The 19566-nt window shown below is 43.2% G+C and overlaps 1 long non-coding RNA gene across 1 annotated transcript in view; it reads left to right on the top strand.

The window, feature by feature from the left end:
- LOC110363074 (uncharacterized) overlaps positions 1-19566 on the top strand; it is a 96502-nt gene that overhangs the window by 47840 nt on the left and 29096 nt on the right. Inside the window, exons 17-23 of the long non-coding RNA XR_010473360.1 lie at positions 256-7974; positions 8175-8265; positions 9798-9919; positions 10139-10258; positions 11845-11961; positions 17631-17761; positions 18445-19478. This is a non-coding gene — a long non-coding RNA (uncharacterized LOC110363074). The remainder of the gene's footprint in view (positions 1-255; positions 7975-8174; positions 8266-9797; positions 9920-10138; positions 10259-11844; positions 11962-17630; positions 17762-18444; positions 19479-19566) is intronic.

Here is a 19566-nt window from a genome sequence, read left to right as displayed (position 1 = left end):
AAACGTTGCGAAGTGTCTTTTGTATTTTATAAAAGTATATTCTCTGAAGCACCCTCTGTCGCAGATATTAGCAGGGACTGAAGTTCAGACCGCATTTTGGAGAACGGGGTGTTTTGTGGTGTAAATAGAAATGAGGAGATGTGTGGATAATACAGTTGTAATAATATATATTTTTTTAATGTAAAAAATACCCACTCACTTTAGAAACCTTCAGTTAGGTCAAGTTAAATTTATAATATATAATTTTTTTTATAGCTGAACTCCATGGTTTTGACTTGAGGTGACAGCTGAAAAGCACCAGAAACCCTTGGAATTTCAGATCTATATATTACTATAAATGAAGAAAATAAAGTTCCACTAGTAGAAGGTAGGTAATTGCATTTACTAAATACACGTAGTTTAAAAAACACAACCCCTGAAACATTTGCCTCAAAAAAAGTCAAGACAGTAGAAGTTTTCCTTTGTATCTATAGAACAAACATCCCTGGGATTTGTAATAAAAACCCAGTTATGAGATCCGAGGTCCCTCCTGTTAACAAGGATCTTTTAGCGGAATATTGAAATATTGCCACGTTGGAGAGGAGTTATTTAAGGACCCTACAGGAGCTGATGCGAAGGCAGATGCTGCTGAGACTGTTTTCCTCCTTGCAAACCTTTGAAGGGTGCGTGTCCTGAACATATTCCACTTTAGAGAAATACAACAAATAACCAGCTACAGTCAAAGCCAGCACCGCTCTGTGATGAATTTCAAGGAGCATGACCAATAATCCTTCCACTTATCTTAAAAATCCTATGGAAATACTCGAGCAGTTCCAATATAATTGAAAGCAAACTGAGGGGGGGGGGGAGGAATCACAAAAAAATACAAAAACCAAAAAACATCTGTCTTAGAGTGACCCAAGAATCCTGAGTCCACCCAAGTAGATACTGCGTGTTTTTCTGTACTGCTAATGGATTGCACATTGTTGAAAATATGAATTACAGAATAGATCAGGAAAGAGTGGCAATTACGGGTCCAATTCTGCTCTTGGCTGCAGTGGAATTATCAGCTTCATGTTCTTTGCAGCTCTTGGGGTGCACATCAGGATAATTATTCAATGTAATGCTTATTCCAGACTGGCAATCTGAGCTCTCCAAATTGAATGATTTCCGGAGGAGCGAGGCTGACGGTCGGTGAGGATCAGAGCGGTTGAGGCTGTGCATTTGCACGGCCCTTTACGCGCTGCTCTTAACTCTGCCACATACACTCCGCAGTACGATGCACACGTCTTAAATATACCTTTAAAAATGTCTTGCGCTGGGGATATGCCAAACATCGCTTGCTTCGTTTAGGGGAGACATGAAGAGTTACAAACCGTGAGCCCTGTGCCAGAGCTGTTGCCTAGAAAATGTTCCTGTTAGAAGTGAGTCAGAGTTTTGGCTGAAGAGGGAGAGCAGGATAAGAGGGCCCTGCGTTGGAACAACTATGCAGCAATGAGGAATTTCGCTACGATTACTGTGCCAGCAAAATCTGTATATATATAATATCAGATAACATCGCCCTGCATGTGAAAGGAAGGCCACTAATTCGGCAGTGTTCTTGTTTTCAAATGAATTCCGACGCCAAGAGAAGCGAGCAGCTTTGTTAAAAGGGACGGTCATTAATATGCCTAATGGTGACTTTCCCCTGTTCCTACCAAACAGTGTCTAATACAATTTCGCATTAAAAGCAGGAAGCATTTCTGCGTATTTTCTAATTAGCCTTTCGTGGAAATCTTGCTGTGGCAGATACTTAATGAAAGAAACAAAAAGAAAGATCCTGCGTGCACGGGAAACTTTGCTCATCACCTGCATACTAAACGGCGCAGGTTTAGTGTCCTGTGCGTCGCAAAGAGCCGGGTAAGGCTGGTTTTTTCCCACAGAAGGGTGGTGTGTAGGGTGTGATGTGAGCCCTGGGCTGACCTCATGTGCTCAGCACACGCGGCTGGTCGGGCAGGATCGACCCTCGGGCGCTGCCGAACGGGCTGTTGCTGCTGCCGGTGCTGCTGCTGCTGCTCTTGTTATTTTCCAGGAGGAAACATTCCGGGTCTGCCCTAACATTAGCGCAACACATCGCTCCAGCTGCATTCCCCGCTGACTGGAGTCTGTTTGATGAGTAATTAGGAGACCTTCTCTTTAGTTTGTTTGACATATTTTGCAAAACATGTAAATCTGTTAAAAAATTGCTTGTTCATTTAAAAGACAGAGTTCCTAAATGAAGCGGAGTGTCTGCTAAATGGATATAATTTTAGGATTTTTTTTTTTCCCTATTACAACTTCAAACACAATAGGCTCCCTTTACCTTAAAAAGGATTTTTTTGTTGTTTCTGTTGAGAAGTAATTATTCTGTTTCTGCATCTGCATAGCTTCACCCAGAGCTCACACAGGGAAAATCTCTGTGATACTTAGAGATAAACATATCTAGACATATAGATATCCATGTGTCTACTTAGGTTTGTTTATATTTTACACCCACACATCAAAACTAGCATCATTAACTACTTACTGGAAAGCAATAAACACAGACCTGTTTCCTCTGCCCACATCAAGGGTGGACACTTTTTTCCATTAAGACATCTTTAGCAAAGAAAATGTTAAATAAGCCTCAAATATTCCAGCACCCATTCAGCTCCTTTTGTGAAATCCCCCTTGAAGATCATCAGCTGCTTCAAGTTGCATAATACAAGCTGTCGATTTAACTTTCCCAGCTATCACAGCATTGTGGAATGGAAGAGTTAATTTTTTCTTGCTTTGAAAGCATTTGGAGTTTTTAAAATGTAAATATGATTTTCTTCCCTTCAGCTCTTCAGCTGCACAAAAAAGGGACACCTCTCGCACCCTTAATTTCAGTCCAAATTGCTACTTGCAATATTCAGAATTATGAATCCTGTAATTAATTTTTTAAATGTCATAAAAAAAGAGAACTCTGGTATTTAAAGCAAAGCAATCCTACTGACCCGAAGGTTAAAGTTCTCCCCCCTAAAAGCAATGCTACAGGAAGGCTATGCCAGCTAAGATTAAAATCCTTTTGTACTTCAAGATGTAAGTGCAAGGATGATTTAAAAGCCCTGTAGTTTTCTAGTCAGTTCTACTTATTGCTTCAGGCTGAGCATTTTGTTTTGCCTTTTTTTCTTCTTTTTCTTTCTCTTTTTTTTTTCCAACAAACACTCAGCTGCTTATTTTGGGGAAGCATCTCATTTATCTGAGCCCGCTTCTTCCCGAGACTTTTTCCTGCTGGAGAATTATTGCCTGGCACATCAATAGCTTGCAAATGATAGCAGGGCTGTGTTTAACTTGCAGCCGGATTGCCGTTGTCGGGAGGGTCCGCGTCTTTTAGCTAAACTGCCTTTTTCTTGAGGAATTTCAGATGTCTGTAATTGCCGCTCCTTTCAGCACAGCTTAAGGTATCAATATCAACTCGATTTGAATATCATAAGTGGGAAGTTGCTCTAAGCAAAACAAAAACATGTCAGTTGCCCAGGTGACATTTTGTAGCAAACAAGGAAATCACAACTCCAGGAAGTGTTGTATTTTATGCCAACAACAATATGACAGTTTTCTCTGTAAAGAAAACATGACACTTTTCCAAATATCAGAGGATGCCTCCGCTGCTCAAGGGATTCCTGTACTGTCACTGAAATGGAAGGTCACAGGCTGGTTTCATGATTTCTATAGTTTCAAAATGTTGTGGTGGAGCGTTCGCACGCTAAATGCTGTAGGCTAAGGGAAATCTTTCCCTTCATCTCTGCAAGAAGTGACAGGAAGAAAAAGGTCCTACTTTGACAGCAGTAACCTCTAGGTCTCGAGGTTCTGCCCCGAGCAACTCTGAAGTAAAATTACCTATGTTAATGTGTTGTCCTCGCTGTCATCCAGGCGCACGTGCACGAGCGAGCGTGCAAAACGGAGCTCGCGAGCACCGACGTGCACACCAGGCACCCAAAATCACCTCAAAATAGCCCTATAGTAGCATGCTTGTAGGTTTGGTGGGGTTTTTTTTTGGAATAGCCTGAGCCACGCGGGAGCCGCAGCAAACGCGTCCCGTTTTTACCTGGCCTTGACTCTAATAAAACCCGAAAAGTTTCTGCAAACAATTTCTTTTAAGAGGTGGGGTTTCCAGTTCGGCTTCAGGAAGGTAGGGACCTACTTGTTATGCTAGTACCTAATTCCTGAAGTTTAAATAAACAGACTTTTGCTTTAAGCCAGAAAAAGTATTAACTTCAAGGCTATGGACAGGATCAAAACACATTTGTTTCCAGCCTTCCTCCTTTTTTATTCTTCCATCTCCCCCTTAAAAAAAACACACCTTAGTCTATAGATTATATACTTCCTGCTGCCCTTTTTATAAGCAATAAGAATTTAATAACTGAGGGCAACTCTATAGTAATATTTATATGGGTCAAGTGGCTTAAAAGTATGCAATAAATGTAAAGTTATGAACCACATTGCCCCTTTTTAAATAATGCAGCTAGCACCAAGATATTATGTTTCATATTCTGGAAAAAGGTGTTTTAGCCTCGGCTTTAGGAGTACACCAGACATGAAAAGTTATACTGATCCCATAATAAAGTCACTGCCTGCTTAATATGGTGTGTTATGTAGGGCTCCAGATCTTAATAGCAGACCACAGCAAGAACGTCCCAGATGATATCAACAAAACCTTGGCTTTCTCATTAGCAATCAGCAAATTCTCCTGGTGTCTGCTAGCTTCAAATAAGGGCAAGTGCCTCTATTCCTGGTGTGAAGCCCAATAGGATAATAGAAATAATGTAGTTCCCCCGTCAGAGTGGGCGGTGGCGGGTTCGGTGACTCCCCGTCAGCAGCTTGGAACTGGCTTCTTACAGTCATTGCTTTGAATATATGAGTAAATGTTACATGTGGTTTCTGCGAGTATAAACACACATTCATTGTGCGTGTCGAGGGGGAATCACAAAATGGTTTAATTTGGTCTCGTCAAACCATCTCCTTTGATAAATCAGATCAAACATTTGTCATCGTGGCCCAAACGGCCATTCCTTTGTTGGCTGGCACGCTGCTGATAGCTGCGCGCTGGCTGCACCCGAGCAGCTACCTGCGTTATGATTTGTTTCTTCTTACTGCTGTTAGATTTAAGCATATTTCATGTTTGGACAATGCAGCACGCAGTTGCAGAACAGTGTTATTAAGTTCGCAGACAATCGTTGCTGTTAGCCATTGTGATTCAAGTCTGAAGGACGCAGGATCTTACTGCTCTTGCAGCCTAAATAATCTATGGCTGTGCTTGAGGAAATGGAGAACAGTTTCAGTTTTGGCGCTGATTTTATACTTTTAAGGGTTTCTTTGGTCCCACATTTTCACTTGTGATTTTTGTGTGTTCTTATAATCTCACTGATTTCTATTTAAGAACAATTTCTGCAGCCTTATTAACTTCTGGTTAAAAATGAAGTCTGCAAGCATGGCTGACACCATGCAAGGAAATGCAAGTCTAGGCTGCAGCAGTGTAAACAAAAAAGTGTTTTAAGAGGTGCCCAACTATGCTTTGAACCCTGATTAAGCCTAAGGTTACTCTGTGTTTATATGCGTATTCACAGTGCACTGGGAAAATCCAGCATTTAATGGTTCCTGTGCTGATCTTTTGTTAGTGCACTGGGCTGCGTTGCTTAAGAGCTGGATTAAAAACCACAGCAACTTTCTTATTGTGAGTTTTGTCCAACATGATTCATGTTGGTGGGATGCAGGGGTCTGTATATCTCTTATAGTTAACAATTTAAAAACTGACACCACATCAGTCCCCCGAGCTCTTATTTAGCTACTGGAGTAAGCAGTGGGATAAGGTAGCGCTGTTTTGTACACATCCAGTAAATTGAGAATAATTTCCATCTATGGATCTCATTACGGTTTAGGAGCCAAGCCCAAGATCCTTATGTCTTATTTTTTGTTTTAGTAAATGTGAGGTGAACGAGGACGGTATCCACAAAGGGCAAACAGCTCAAGAAAATAGGTGATAACGAAGGGCAATGAGGCAACAGCACGAAGCCTCGTGCTTCCAACTTTGCTGGACTATTTTGAATTCTGTGGATGATCTTGCAGGGTACTTTATTCTCCTAAAATAACAAGCAGGTCAATACGAGTCCTGCTCCTGTGATAAAATGCAGCAGTTGCTGACCAGGACATGTCCACAAAGGAGCTGGGAGAGCTGGTCTGTGGGAGCGAGGACGTTTTCACCAGCAGGGTCAGGAGATCCTGACAGTTCAGGACAGTCCATGGCCAAGAAAGTCAAAGCACAATGAAAAGAATGGAAAAACTAACTGATGGGCAAGGGTGACCTTACCAAAGGGAAAACTCTGTTGGCAAATAAATGCATGTTTACTAAAACAAAACCTCTTGTTTATGAGAAATGAGAGGCGAAAGTGTAGACTACTGATGCTAAATTATTTTATTATGGTGCTCAAGTGAGAGGGAAAATAGGGTTCTTGGATAAAGTTGGCTCCACAACATATAGGCACCAGCTACCTGTGACTACACGGAGGTTGGAAATTTTGGAGAAGGTTTCTGATATCAAAGCCATGAGGCTGTGGAGCAGCCTCCATATGTGGGTAACAACGTGAAAAACCACTAACAGCTCTTAAAGCGCAGCCTGATGACAGGGGATTAGAGGACGCGTTGTCTGCAATCGAAAGGGCCCCGATGAGAAGACCCAAAGAGCCTCATCCTTTCCAGTTTAGTGGAAGCATCCTGGAAATGGGCAACAGTGAGGAACACCAAGCTCAGACTGTCTAAACTTCTATTTTTTGTCATTTTTATTATTATGGCTTTAATCCGTGCGGCTTCCAGGGATGGGGAGCTCAGTTACTGCAGCTCTTCAGCATGAGGGCACCTAGCGGGATGCACTGTGATGACACGGGCAGGGTATTTTGCTCGTATTTTCCTCAAGAAAGAAGTTTTGGAGTTATTTCAATACAGAAGAATTCAGAGAACGAGGGGTATAAGGTGGTATAAGAAAAGGACTTACATTATTCAGGGAAAGTCGATACACAGGGCCACTTCCCTGGTGTGGTACCACCTCTCTGTATCTTACTCTATATGCAGTAGAAACAGATTAATACCAGAAAAGAAATAAAAAAAGAAAGTGGAGGAAGGTGAAAAGGGGATGTCTCCACTCATGCTAAGCAGGTATGCCTTTAATATGTGGGTACTGGGTAGAAGTTTCAGCTAATAACACCACTTTTCTAATTTTGAGAAATATAAAATCAACATCTTGTGGTCATTTGCATATCCGTATTTCTAACTCAGCTGTTTAAGGATAAAACTAACAAACCAATACCTATTACCCGTGCTTTCAAGACATGAAAGATGCTTCTTCCAGCTTGGGATAGCGTTAAAATGACACTTGTAAGGGCTGCACCTCGGAAGCATCGTCTGTGTTGTGGCTTTCATTGCATCTCACACGTGGGAACCCAAACCTTGGAGGCTTTAAAACCTTGTGTGTCTGCGGCTTCTCCGCGAGCCTGACAAGGGATCATTAGTAACTCGCTGATGTCTCTCTCTGTTTGTTCTACTTCACAAGGCACTTCCCCAACTAATTTAGAACAAAGCTTGGTGTTTACTTGGCTTCACAAAATGACATTTTTCTTTGTTTTTTCCCCCAAGATTGCTGCAAAGGCACAAAAAAAGAATATTTACATAAACAGGTTTCAACTTCATCAAGAACAGGTCAGGTAAGGAGGGCAAACCCAGGTAGAAGGGAAATAAAGCAGAGCATAGGATGGAATAGTTGATATTTCATTTAGGGCTGCGAAAGAAGCGCTTTGAACGTTTGAGGGTTGGAGCAACGCTGCCAGGGAGTTACCAAACCCCCGTTAAACTCCGGGTAAAACCGTGGCAGAGCTGCGGAGAGCACAGCGCCGACGGCAGCCGCGACGCCGAGCAGCAAACCAGCCGCGTGCCATGGCAGCTTTGCACGAGAAGCCTTTGAAGCCGGTAAAGTATGAAATTTTAATCGTTAGCAACCTCCTGGGGACATGGGGATGATACCTGTAGGACAACGCACAGCATCCTCGCTGGAAGGATGAGGGTGGCAGGGGGCACCGAGCGATGCTGATGTTGTGACCATCACCCCTGTGTGACACTGGGCATCTGCCATTCCAGAACTTTCCTCCCTGACTTTTTCCTCCTTGCAGGAAAGGTGAGTCCTCAGTGCCCATTGCAGGAGCCCAGGGGCATCTGGCGTGGACAGAGAGGAAAAAGAACAAGTTTATGGAAAGCGGACGGGTACAGTATGTAAATAAAAGCGAATCGCGTCCTCATTATGTGGGCTCTTTTGAATAAATGTTAGCCTTTAAGTGCCAGCTGTCACTCTATGCATGGCCTCCCTTCTTACAACTAACCTCTCCGTCACCTCGCCTTGTCTCCCGAACTTGTCCTATTATGCAGTACCAAGCTGAGTCATTGTTTCAAGCAGGAGGTGACATGTTAATAGCTTAATAATAGTATAATCTCGCAAATAATAATATGCTGTCACACTGTCTGAAGCACAATGTTTACAGGAGAAGTGGTAATGTATGATGACAGTAATTTGAATAAAAATGAATTTACTGCTCTTGTCTCATTTGCAGTAAATTTTCGCATCTTTCATGCACAACTGGTGCTCCATGACCTCTTTCATTATTGTGTTCTCAGTGGCTGCTGCTTGCTTTAAAGTGAAAGGCAGGCAAATGAAACAGAAACCTGCAGCTTAATAACCGATTTCCAGAAAAGAGTTCACGCCGCGGCTTCTGAAAATCTCACTTTGTTTACGGAGACGATGCGGTGTCAGGCAGGCTGTTTAATTAATGCAAGCTGGAGGTGCCGATTGAAAAGCAGGCACGAGCTGATATGATTATGTATTGACAATTTACAAAATTATTGTCATTAAAATGTGTCAGAGGGAAAAAAAGTGCTTGGAATACAGAGAGGATTGTTTGGTTTGAAACGGAAGTTTGCGCAGCTTAAGAAAAAAAAGGGGGTTAAATGCTCTTGGTATTGTCTGATGTGGAGAAAAGCAATCCTTTGCTTTCCATTTGATATAGGGAAAGACTCAAAAGCTATTCACTTTATTGCCTTTAGGCAATTATGAATACCTGCTAGTACAATAATGGACTAGTAAGACTTAAAAATGATCCCTGAATATATAAAATGTTTGGTTGCGGTTCATGTCGTGGGTGGTTTCCTAACTTGTCCTGACCCATGTGCTGTATCGTAAAACTCTGCCATTTCTGTGTATGGTATGGACTAGGACTCCCGGTATTATTTTGACAAATAAATAGGGAATCTACTCTAGATCAAAACTGCCTTTGGAAAGTTTAAATTCCTAGGACAGTTCTGTTGCTCTGAAAAAAAAGAAAGAAGTTTTTACGTGATGTGGTTCATTTGATGAAAAAGAAGAAAGTTTACAACTCACAACTGATATGCCTGGACTAAATTAAGTTTGATGGAATGAGGACAACTAATTGAAACTTGCTGGGACTTAAAACACCTCACAGGACAAATTCTCCAAAAAAATGCTGTCTTTTATCTAAGTGAACACGTCGAATAAAAAAAATGGGTTCTGCATGACCTAGTTCAGTGGTTGAAGTATTATAATTAAGACCACAGGTTACCTCTCTATCTATATATATATACAAACACACACATCTACTTTTTCATTGCTTGTATTTTGCATCTAGCAAATATGGTCTTGATCTGAATTAAAAGTTAAGCAGTGCTAATTTTGGGGGGAAGAGCTTATCTGCCCCACTGTGACTGTCCTCCTCCTCCTCCCGCAGAAACTGGGAGCTGAGCTGGGGACCAGCGTCACGGACCCGCTGCTGCGGGATGTGCTGAGTGTGTGCACTTGCTGGAAAAGGGTCCGTTACAACCAGGCTGTGTTTCTTGCTCACGAATCACAGTAAAGCACTTTATTGTATTTTTAAAGCTGAGTTTTCAAGAGGGGCAAAAATTTGTCTTCAGTCTCTCAGCTTAGCGTGTTTGTACTTACGCTGAATGCTGAGCTCTTTTTAGCTGCTTTTAAAGATTAGATGTGAATGTTTCTTTTCCAAAATCAAAATCAATTTAAAGAATTCGAGACAGCTCTCAAATCTACCTCCCGTTTTCTCTTTCCATGCAGACTCTACCCCGTGAACGTCTGTGTCAGCAGACACCCTTGTTTGCAGGAGCGAGCAGGAGCCATCGGGTACAGACCAGGAGAACTCACTGGTGCCTGCTGGTTTTGAAGCTTCCCTTGCATGTGAGCATACTCTTTTTTTATGCTACATACAGTGAAATACAGTAAATTGTGTGTGGCTGCAGGGTGTCAGGGATCTGCTTGTTGTGGGTGCCAGGACGCAGCACCCAGGTCCCCACAGGCTTAGAATGGGCTGTAGGAGCCACCAAGACATTTTGTATAGGAGGGAAATTCCAAACCCTCTGCTAATATTTACCTTTCAAGGCTGACATTCATAGAAAAATAAATCAGTAAAAGCAGATTGCACAGGAATTATATAGGTGCCTATAGAGACGGCAGGAGACACAACTTTGAGGACGGTGCTCTGATACTCTTTGAAACTGGAGGAAAACAGGCAGGCTCCATTAGGAAAGAGCAGGGGCTGGCGATGCGGTGTATTCAAGTATGTGCTTAATTTCAAACCCCTCAGTAATTTCACTGAAGTAAGCAGAGAGCTGCTTGTGTGCCTCGAGTTAAGCACGGGGCTGATGGGTTTCGGAAGCACCTTGCAAAGCTGGGCTTGTTTTCCAACAGAACTTGCAAATTTTGTTTACATGAGGAGCACAAGGGGCTTCAGTGGGATTGCTCAGACTAGCGAGGGCCGAGAGCCACCCTCCAGTTAACTGCAATAAAACAGACTGTTCTGCCGAAAAGGTTTTTCCATTTTCCACTGGAAAACGTTCTCTGTTTGAAATTAATTTTATGTTTTCCCTGTGTACGTTTAACAATTTTGTGGGAAAGTATTTCAGATCACTTTGGAAATCGCGGTAGCATGAATTAAAGTAGTTGTGACATCATCGAACTAACTAATGATTAATGGAGATTATGTGCGAAAGGGTAGAAAAGAAAAGAGCAACAAAATCTCATGTTGGCTGATGGAGTTTATTTGATGTATTTAAAAGGTCTATTTTCCATGAACCACTGATGTTCAAGGGGATATCTTGTCTTCTGTGTTGTGCTTGAAACTGAAAGGTCCTTTTTGTTCCTTAGTCCTACTTTTTAATCATTTCAATGCAGGAGGGTCTAATTAAAGGTCTTAATTTGATGTATTTAAAATTGGTAAAAATGTCACTATTCTGAACAACTGGTATACGTGTTATTTATTTGTCAAAATACAAGAAAGTTTCGCAGAGAAAAACAAAACAAAACAAAACTACCGTGACATTGCATTTGTGGAAATAAATAGTGGGTGGACCTGATTTTCCTGGCGTGGAATTCCAGTGGAGTTTTTAATTGACTCCAAGAGGTGCTGGATCAGGCCTGTGGGGTGTTTGGTGCTCAGTTACAAGTTAGTGCTCTCTCTAATCACCTTGTTCTCTAAAGGAAATAGATACTAAACAGGAACCATCTGGTAATACATTCTGTACCTCTTAATTACAATGTTTTGAGTGGCACCTAAATAAATTTCATTTACAAGCACATGACTGCTTGTCAAAAGCTCTGTTGATAATTTTATTATTGTAGTATACCTTCTCGCTTAATGACCCTGGCCCAGTAAAGTCAGGAATATTTAGCTCTATGGCAAAAAAAAAGTGATTGTCTTTAAAAAAATGACACAAATTCAGTCTTTCATGGTGCATTTTTCAAATGTATTTATTTCTGTGTTATAGTTTGGCACGCATTTACGCATGACATGGCGATGTATCTGCAGTAAAGATCACCAAAATTCTAATTTCTTGGTAGAGAGGAGACATTGATGCAGCTCTGCGGACACCCCTGGTATTGTTGTAAGTGCCTGTGTTATGATCTGCGTGTTTCTGTGTAGATGTACTGTAGCATTTAGACAATTTTCTCTTTGTTAGCTGCAGGAAAAGATCAATATTATAAAGAAGTCGAGTGACTCTGTGAATTAGTCTCCTGCGTTTTCACCCTGGGAAGCAGGGATTTAAATCCCATCCCTGGTTTTGAGGCTGAGCCACAAACCCCATTCAAGGTCTGCATTGGAGTTTCCCCTAAATTTGGTGGGTTTTGGTTTGGGGTTGCAGCTGAAAATGTCTTTCCTAGTCGATTAGTAATCTCTGGTGGAAATTAGTCTATATTACAAAATCAACATATAATTTGGCAGGATTCAGCTTGATTGGCAGGGTTAGAAAAAAGCCCAGGGCTGCACTAGGATGTATCGGTGCCCATGGGAATGTGCCACCAACAGGTCACCTTGCACTGGCATCCCAGTCCTCCTGGGACGTTATTTTGGGTGAAAAGAGGAAGGATTTTCTCAAACCATGACAACAAATAGTGGCACATGCCAAGAGTGTGCAGCATCCTGCACGGCAAGACCTCAGTCTACCTAAGTGCAATAAGTGAGAAATAAGAATATAAAATCAGCAGTGATGTGCAGGTTTTGCTAAGTTTTGCCAGCAAAGTGCTAATTCATTTTTGTGTTCCAATGTCCTTTTAAAATAACAAGTTGGAAGAGACAAAAATACCAGGAGGAAGGGCAGAGGGGAGGTTCCTGGGAAAGGAGGAGGAATGTGGCACCTGGAGGGGTTTTGTCCGTGTCTTTGGGATGAGCCACCCGTGGGAAAACATAGCCGCATAAAAAGTAAAATAGCCTTATTTCTAAATTCATGGCAAATTAAAAAAGGAATCCTGCTGCTCTCAGCAGGATCATTTATTCCTTTTTAGTTGCAGATGATGGTTTTTCTCTTCTCAAAATAATTTTGTCTCTAGGTCTCAGTCTTGACGTGGGAACTTTGGGAAACAGATAAGCTTTCTATTCTTTTTATAAATGCTTTAGCAACCTGGAGTTGAAATAACATTGAAATTCAGAGAGGTGCTGGTAAAACGGTGAGTGCGACCATGGCCAGGTAGGTTTGCATGGTTGGGTTTGAGGAGACCGAGCTGTTTGAGCAGGAGATGGGGAATTCAGCCTACGCAGCAAACTGTTGGGTCCTACAATACAATATCTGGATTTGCAGCGGATATTTAAAGAGTGCACTTGCTTTACTTACAAGATTAAAGGCGAACGCTCTCTTTTAAAAATGAAGTCACGCTGTGTTTTGCACCTTTTGACACATTAACTCAGGTCATTAAAAAGAGGCTAATTAAAAAAGAATGTAAAACAAAAGAGTCATTTGTCTATCGCCAAGCGGAGTTCTTCATGTGCGCTGGCTGGAGGCAGTCTCCGTTTAAACCTTGGGTACAGAAAGCTCTGATGGCCACTGGGGCATGCTTGGAGCTTGTCATGGCTTTTGGCGAGACTGTGGTCCGGCTCATTATGCACCTCATAAAGAAGAGAAGTCATTGTCATCAAAATTAGCTGAAGCCGGAATTTACATTCATGGAAATTTTGGTTTCACCACTGTCCTCTGGGGCTGGACAATAAAGAAAACCTTTTACCAGCTGCAGTTAAAGTAAGTGAAGTTCAATAAATGCTTAGTGCTTCATTAAGGCGTTTCCGAACGTACTGTGCTACATGCACGTGATATTAATATTTTACGGCCGATGAGAATTTGGTACAAACGGCGTGTGAAGTTCACTGGTTCCTGGTGCACAAGATGTGCACAGCACATCCAAACCCAGCTTGTAAAACAACCAGCCCCCTGCAACCACTATTTATCCCCAAAGATGTTCCAGTTCTTCCAAAGGGAGTCTTTGCTAGCAGGCACCTTCTTTCTCGTAAGGTGAAAAAAGTGGCTTTTCACAGCAATAAACTCTTCTGATACTGGTGAGGGAGTCCTTCCAAGTACTTTCAAGAGGATATTGTTAGATTTTTTTGGTTGCTGTTTTGGTTTTGTTTTTTGTTGTTTCGTTTGTTTTGTTGTTGTTGTTGTGGTTTGGTTTTGGTTTTGGGGTTTGTTTGTTGTTTGTTTTTAATTAAAAGCACATCAGTTTGGTGGGAGGAATGGTATTGTACTGATCGGTCTTTCCTGGAGCTTCCCATGTTGAGGTGAAGCGGAGCCATTTGGAGGGCAGGAGTTTTGCTGGGAGGGATTTCCATCCCGTTGAACTCTGCAAACGAAGCCGTAAAGGCTGGTTGGCCTGGAGGACGCCCACGTCTCCCCAGGCAGATCCAGGTGACGGCGCTTGGCGTTGGTTTTGCAATGATGCTGCAGGTCCAAGGCTGTAAAGATATTTATGGAAATATCTCCAGCAAGGTTTCAATCACTTCAATCACTACGTGCCTTGCTGACCTCAGGGAATTGGGTCAATCTCGGAATGTTTCTGGAGAGGGTTCTCCAAACAGAAATGTGCTCCTCTGAAAATCCAAGATTTGTGGGTTGGAATCGATTTCGACCGCTGTTTTTCAGAGCCACCCCAATCTCTCCCCACGCAGATGACCGTAAATTCAGTCCAGAGCCTTGATTCATAAGGTATTTAAACAGATGCTCTTATTTAAACATAAATCCTATCATAAACTTCAAATTTATGCTTACACGATGTCCTGACTTAGGGTCTTAGAGCTGGAAAACACAAAGGGATTAATGAACTTAAGGAAAAGGTTAGGAATGTCATTCAAATGCTGATTGAGGCAATGGCCTTTCCAAGACAAGGTCTCTCCAGCGCTGGAGTCCAGCCCAAGCCTGGGAGAGGGCAGGAGGCAGAGAAGGTGAGATTCTGGTTTCAAGTGGGTCCCCAGGGTGGTGACAGTTGGGGACCATCTCCACATCCCTCCTCCCTGTGCTGGAGCATCCGCACCGCCAAGCCCTGGCAGCTTCTCCTCCCAGCCAAGAAGAGCTCTGGGGGGCAGCCAGCAAAAGCAGACAAGGGAGTTTAAAGCAAAAAATTATACATATACGCATATACACACATACATACATAAATATATATATATATATATATATATATATCAGAAACCTGAGTGCCAAGTTCAGAGCTTCCAAACTAACCGTGCACAGGACAAAAGGGTTAATAAACGTCTGCAGCAAAGCGCCTGGCGCTGGTGGGGGCTTCGTTCGTGGAGGGAGGGAGCGGGACCTGCTTTGTGCAGGAATCTGGCTGTAACCAGAATATCCTGCAGGAAGCAGCCGTTTCAAACAAGCCATTTTTTGTTCTGGAATATAATTAATACATCAGGTCATGTTTTGTACTGCCAGTGGCGTGTTTATTACATTATTACTTCACAGACATTTTTAGCTGTAGTCCAGGAGTTAGGAGTCACTGGCTTTCTTGCAGAGCTATCCCATTTAAGCAGGGTAGGTTTATACCTAGTCTGTGAATATTCATGTCTCCTGAAAATAATAACAGTATTATTGTTGCTGAAATCTTCAGGGAAGCTAGCTGCCAGTGAGAGATTATTTAAAGCAGGTTCTCCCATCACCCCTCCCCAATGAAAATGCTCAGAAAAATCCTTATAGACAGATAGGCACAGCTTTTTTATTATTATTATTATTATTTTATTTCTTTTATTTTTATTTTTTTTTTTCTAAAGCCATGTTTCCAAGGATAAAATCTTACTTGCAAAGATCCTTATTACATGTGTGTACCCTTAAGCTGCTGAGATGACACCAGCGCTTACAGGTGGTGGAGTGAAAGCAAGCAAAAGCACCAAACCCCTGAAGTCTCAAGTCACTGCAATCATCTTCAACTCCCAAATTGTCCTGGAAGGAGAATAGCATCGGATTTGTCTTAGGCTGTTTGGCCAAACTGGGGCACAGATGGGATAATGACTTTTACAAACAGCATTTTGATGAGAGGAGGGGAGAAGGAATCATATGTAAAATGCACAAAGGCTGCATAAACACACTGATGCCTGCAGCTGGAACAAACTAAAAAGATGTTTAATAATTTAGAACCAAGCAGGCAGGGCCTGTGCAGCTGTTGTGTGCAGGGGACCATGAAAGTCTTCCATTTGACAGCTGGCTCCATCTTTCCCCAGTTGCTACGTGAAGAAGCGAATGCAGATTTGGGATTAGCCAATCCCCGATACCTCTGCCCATCTGCCACCAAGACCCCCAGCTCCGGCTCCTCTCGCCGGAGAAGCGCAGACATAAAAAAAAGTCCACACTCTCCCAAACATATGTATGCATCAGTATCAGCCGTCAGCCGTTCGGAGGATCTGTTGACATGCCGCCAGTACATGGCTGCTGTCGTTTTTGCTGCAGGGCACATTTTGCATTTCACACATTTGCAGAAATACAAAATGCTGTTGGATGCAAACAATTCAGGGCCTAATTGGCTGAATTACTTCAATGTTACCTTGTGTCCCCCACCTGATTAACATAGCTCAGCTGGGAGGGTTGGGGAGGAAGGAGCAGAGAGGGATTTGGAGGGCAGGTGAAGCTGTGTTTGCCCATGAAAGCGAGATCCTTAGCGAAGTCCCAGCTGAGCCGGAGCGGGGCTGTGCCAGGCAGATAGCTGCGAGCGGGAGGGGAGACGCCGAGGTGGCCGCGAGGCAACGCTCGGCGAGGATTTCCCCATGTTTTGCACAAAAAACCCCTAACATAGAGCCCGGCGAGGGCTGGCCGGGGGACGGGTGGCGTCGGGCCGTCCTCGGCCCCGGCTCCGCACGGGAGCGTGTCTTGGAAATTGTAAACATATTTTAAAAATTTATAGGCTTGCTAATCCTGACCCCCGTGTTAATACCAGAATAACAAAAACCACAGAGGAACTAATAATCATTATTAGAGCCTATTCCAAAATTGCATTCTATTATTATTAATGAGGCAGATTAGCATTTTTTCTTATTCAAGAGAACGTAGAGAGCTTGGGAAAGATGCAACAATTACAAAGTGAAGAATTTTTTTTATTTATTTAATGACAAAACACTCCAAAATGGATAAGGGTCTAATGTTTATTTTCTATTTTTTCTATTTTGCTGAGAAATCATTTTATTTCTGTCGAATTTTGCACATAAATATTTACAGGAGATTTGCATTTTCTCACAGCCTATTCATAATCATGTTCTGTGCTGGGAATCTTTTTGGTTTTGTTGTTTGTTTGTTGTTTTTTTCCCCCCCTGTTTTGTTTTAAATAATACAGCTTATGGGGAAAAGATGAACGAGTTTGTTAAACGATGCAATTGTCTTTCGTGCTGATACAACCAGAGAAACAGGGAAAATCTACACCACGGTTTTTAAAAATGGAATTGCTAACCAAAGTGTCTGCCTGTAAATATTTTTCTAATAAGGCGTCTCCAGGTTTGTGTGTTCTCAGGACGGTTTTCCATCCTGTTCCTTGCAGAAGAAAGGGGGAAATAATGTTCCCCATTGTCAGCGCTGCCACGCAGCGCTTCCCTCGCCGATGCCAGGCTGCCCAAGCCGTCTCCACCATCCCTTCCCTCCAGCAGCTGCCTCTGTAATGCCGAAAGGATTGGTTTTTATTTCTTTTTTCCCCCCTCTGCCTCCGATTACTGTGACCATAGTAAAAAGTCTAGACAAAGCGGATGAAATCATCACCTTTCGAAAGATCTCATTACATCATGCGCTTTAAATTCCAAAATTCATCTCTCTGGCAGGATCGGCTTTTATATCTCCCTGTCCTGGAGTGAAACAGCAGCCGGCACATGCCCGGGGATCTTGCTTTTTGGGAGGAGGGATCCTCGGTAGGGAAAGACATTGAGAAGAGGGATGGTGCAGGACAACATAGGTAAATGGTTTGGAATTTATGAGTGATGGATTCTGACCGGTATCACCCCATCCCGCCCATTTCAGCCCTTGCGCTCCCACCGGCACCACCCAGCCCGGTGGGGATGGACGGGTGAGGACAAGGGGGAGATGAGGAGCTCATTGATTAGGGTGACCTCTCCTCACCTCCCCTTCCCTTGTCAAACACTTAAAAGAGCCCTGCGGGGAGCTAATAAGGCTGGGCTTGGCCCTCCTCCACTTGGCGTTCGCTTGCAGGGGCGTTTGAACCGCTCTGATGTGGACGGCTGCTTTACAGCTCTGAATATTCAGCTGCCATAGAAATGCTCTTTAGCTGACCCTAAATTTGTACCGTAATCGCCCTTGGTGGCTAGACAGTTAAAGCCAGAGGTGTGGTCCCTGGGGCTCACTTTTATTTATGTTTCAGGACGGCTTCTTTTCTTAAAAGTGTGCACTTGTAAAATCCATTTTCCTTTCCCACCCCTCCTGATTGTGCTATAATTTTTATTCTTGCTTCATCAGCAGCCCTGAGATTTACAATTAAGTGCAAAAAACGGTGTTAAGGTTGTGACACGCACAAAAGCAAAGAGATTCAAAGTTAAGGGTGAAACTCTATCCTTAATTCACTCAGTGTTGGGTTTTTTCTTTCTTTTTTTTTTCTTTATTCTTTTTTCTTTTCTTTTTGAGGGGAAATGTGAAAGCCTCAGCACCGGCTGGCGGTCGCCAGAGCCAGATCCAGGGCATCGAGCCACTGCGTGCTGCCACTTCAAACTGGGCTGCCAAATTCCAGCGCACTCGGAGGATGACCCGCAGCAACCCCATTTCAGGCTTGGGTGTCTCTTCGGCAGAGGCTGCCAATTAGAGCAAACGGTGCCAAATTATTTGGCAGATCCGTGCCACGGACAGACAGCCAGTCATAGAACCGCGCTGGTTTCCTTGAAGTAATTACCATGACAATAATGTGAACTTGAATAAAGAAAACATTTTTACGGCAGAGGAGAGGGGCGTGAGAAGAAGCGGACGGGGAGCTGGAGACAACTGATCCCGTCTCGCTGGTGAAATGTTTGATTTGGCCCATGACGCCAACCCGGTTGCTGCAATGGCATCTGCCGCTGCCTTTGCATCTGCCGAGCCCAAGGATGCTGCCCAGTGCTCATGGGTCGGGTGGTTTGCTGTGGTGTCTGGTGTTCGAGGAGACAAGTGCACAGTCAATGCCACTTTGCCTTGGCCTTTTTTTCCCCTATAAAGAGCAAAACCAGAAAAGCAACAACAGAAAATATGTTAATGGAGAGCTAATGATGTAGAGATGTGCTGGGAAGAGCTGGGCGACCCCAGGGTGAGCCTTTAGGGTAAAATGACCCAGAAATGGTCAAGCAGGGGATGGAAGTGATGCAGGAAGGGTGGCCTTTTGGTGTGCTGAGCACACATCTTTTCTGCCTGTCTCTGCTTACATGTCCACTACAGCCATTCCCATGAAAACCAAGTGGTGATGTTGGCTACGCAGGTCTTGCAATGGAGGGAAAGCAATGCCACGTTTGCCATGGCTCCAACACCACTGTTGGTCATGGCTTCAGCACCACGTTGGCCATGACTCCAGCAAGACATTGATCATGGCTTCAGCATCATGTTGGCCATAGCTCCAGCACCCACGACCCCAGGGGCTCTGCAGGATCTATAACATCCATGGAGAGAATTTGGACACAAATCCCGTCTCTGTCCAGGTAAAGAGATGTGTTGGGGCACAGCAGAAATCTCCTCCTGCGTGTATTTCTGTCCAGCTCTTATACAAGGGTATATAATTCTAGCCCA

This window comes from Columba livia, chromosome 6, assembly GCF_036013475.1.
Source record: "Columba livia isolate bColLiv1 breed racing homer chromosome 6, bColLiv1.pat.W.v2, whole genome shotgun sequence".
NCBI classification, from domain to species: domain Eukaryota; kingdom Metazoa; phylum Chordata; class Aves; order Columbiformes; family Columbidae; genus Columba; species Columba livia.
The sequence above is the reverse complement of the archived record's forward strand: the minus strand, read 5'-3'. Positions and strand labels throughout refer to the sequence as shown.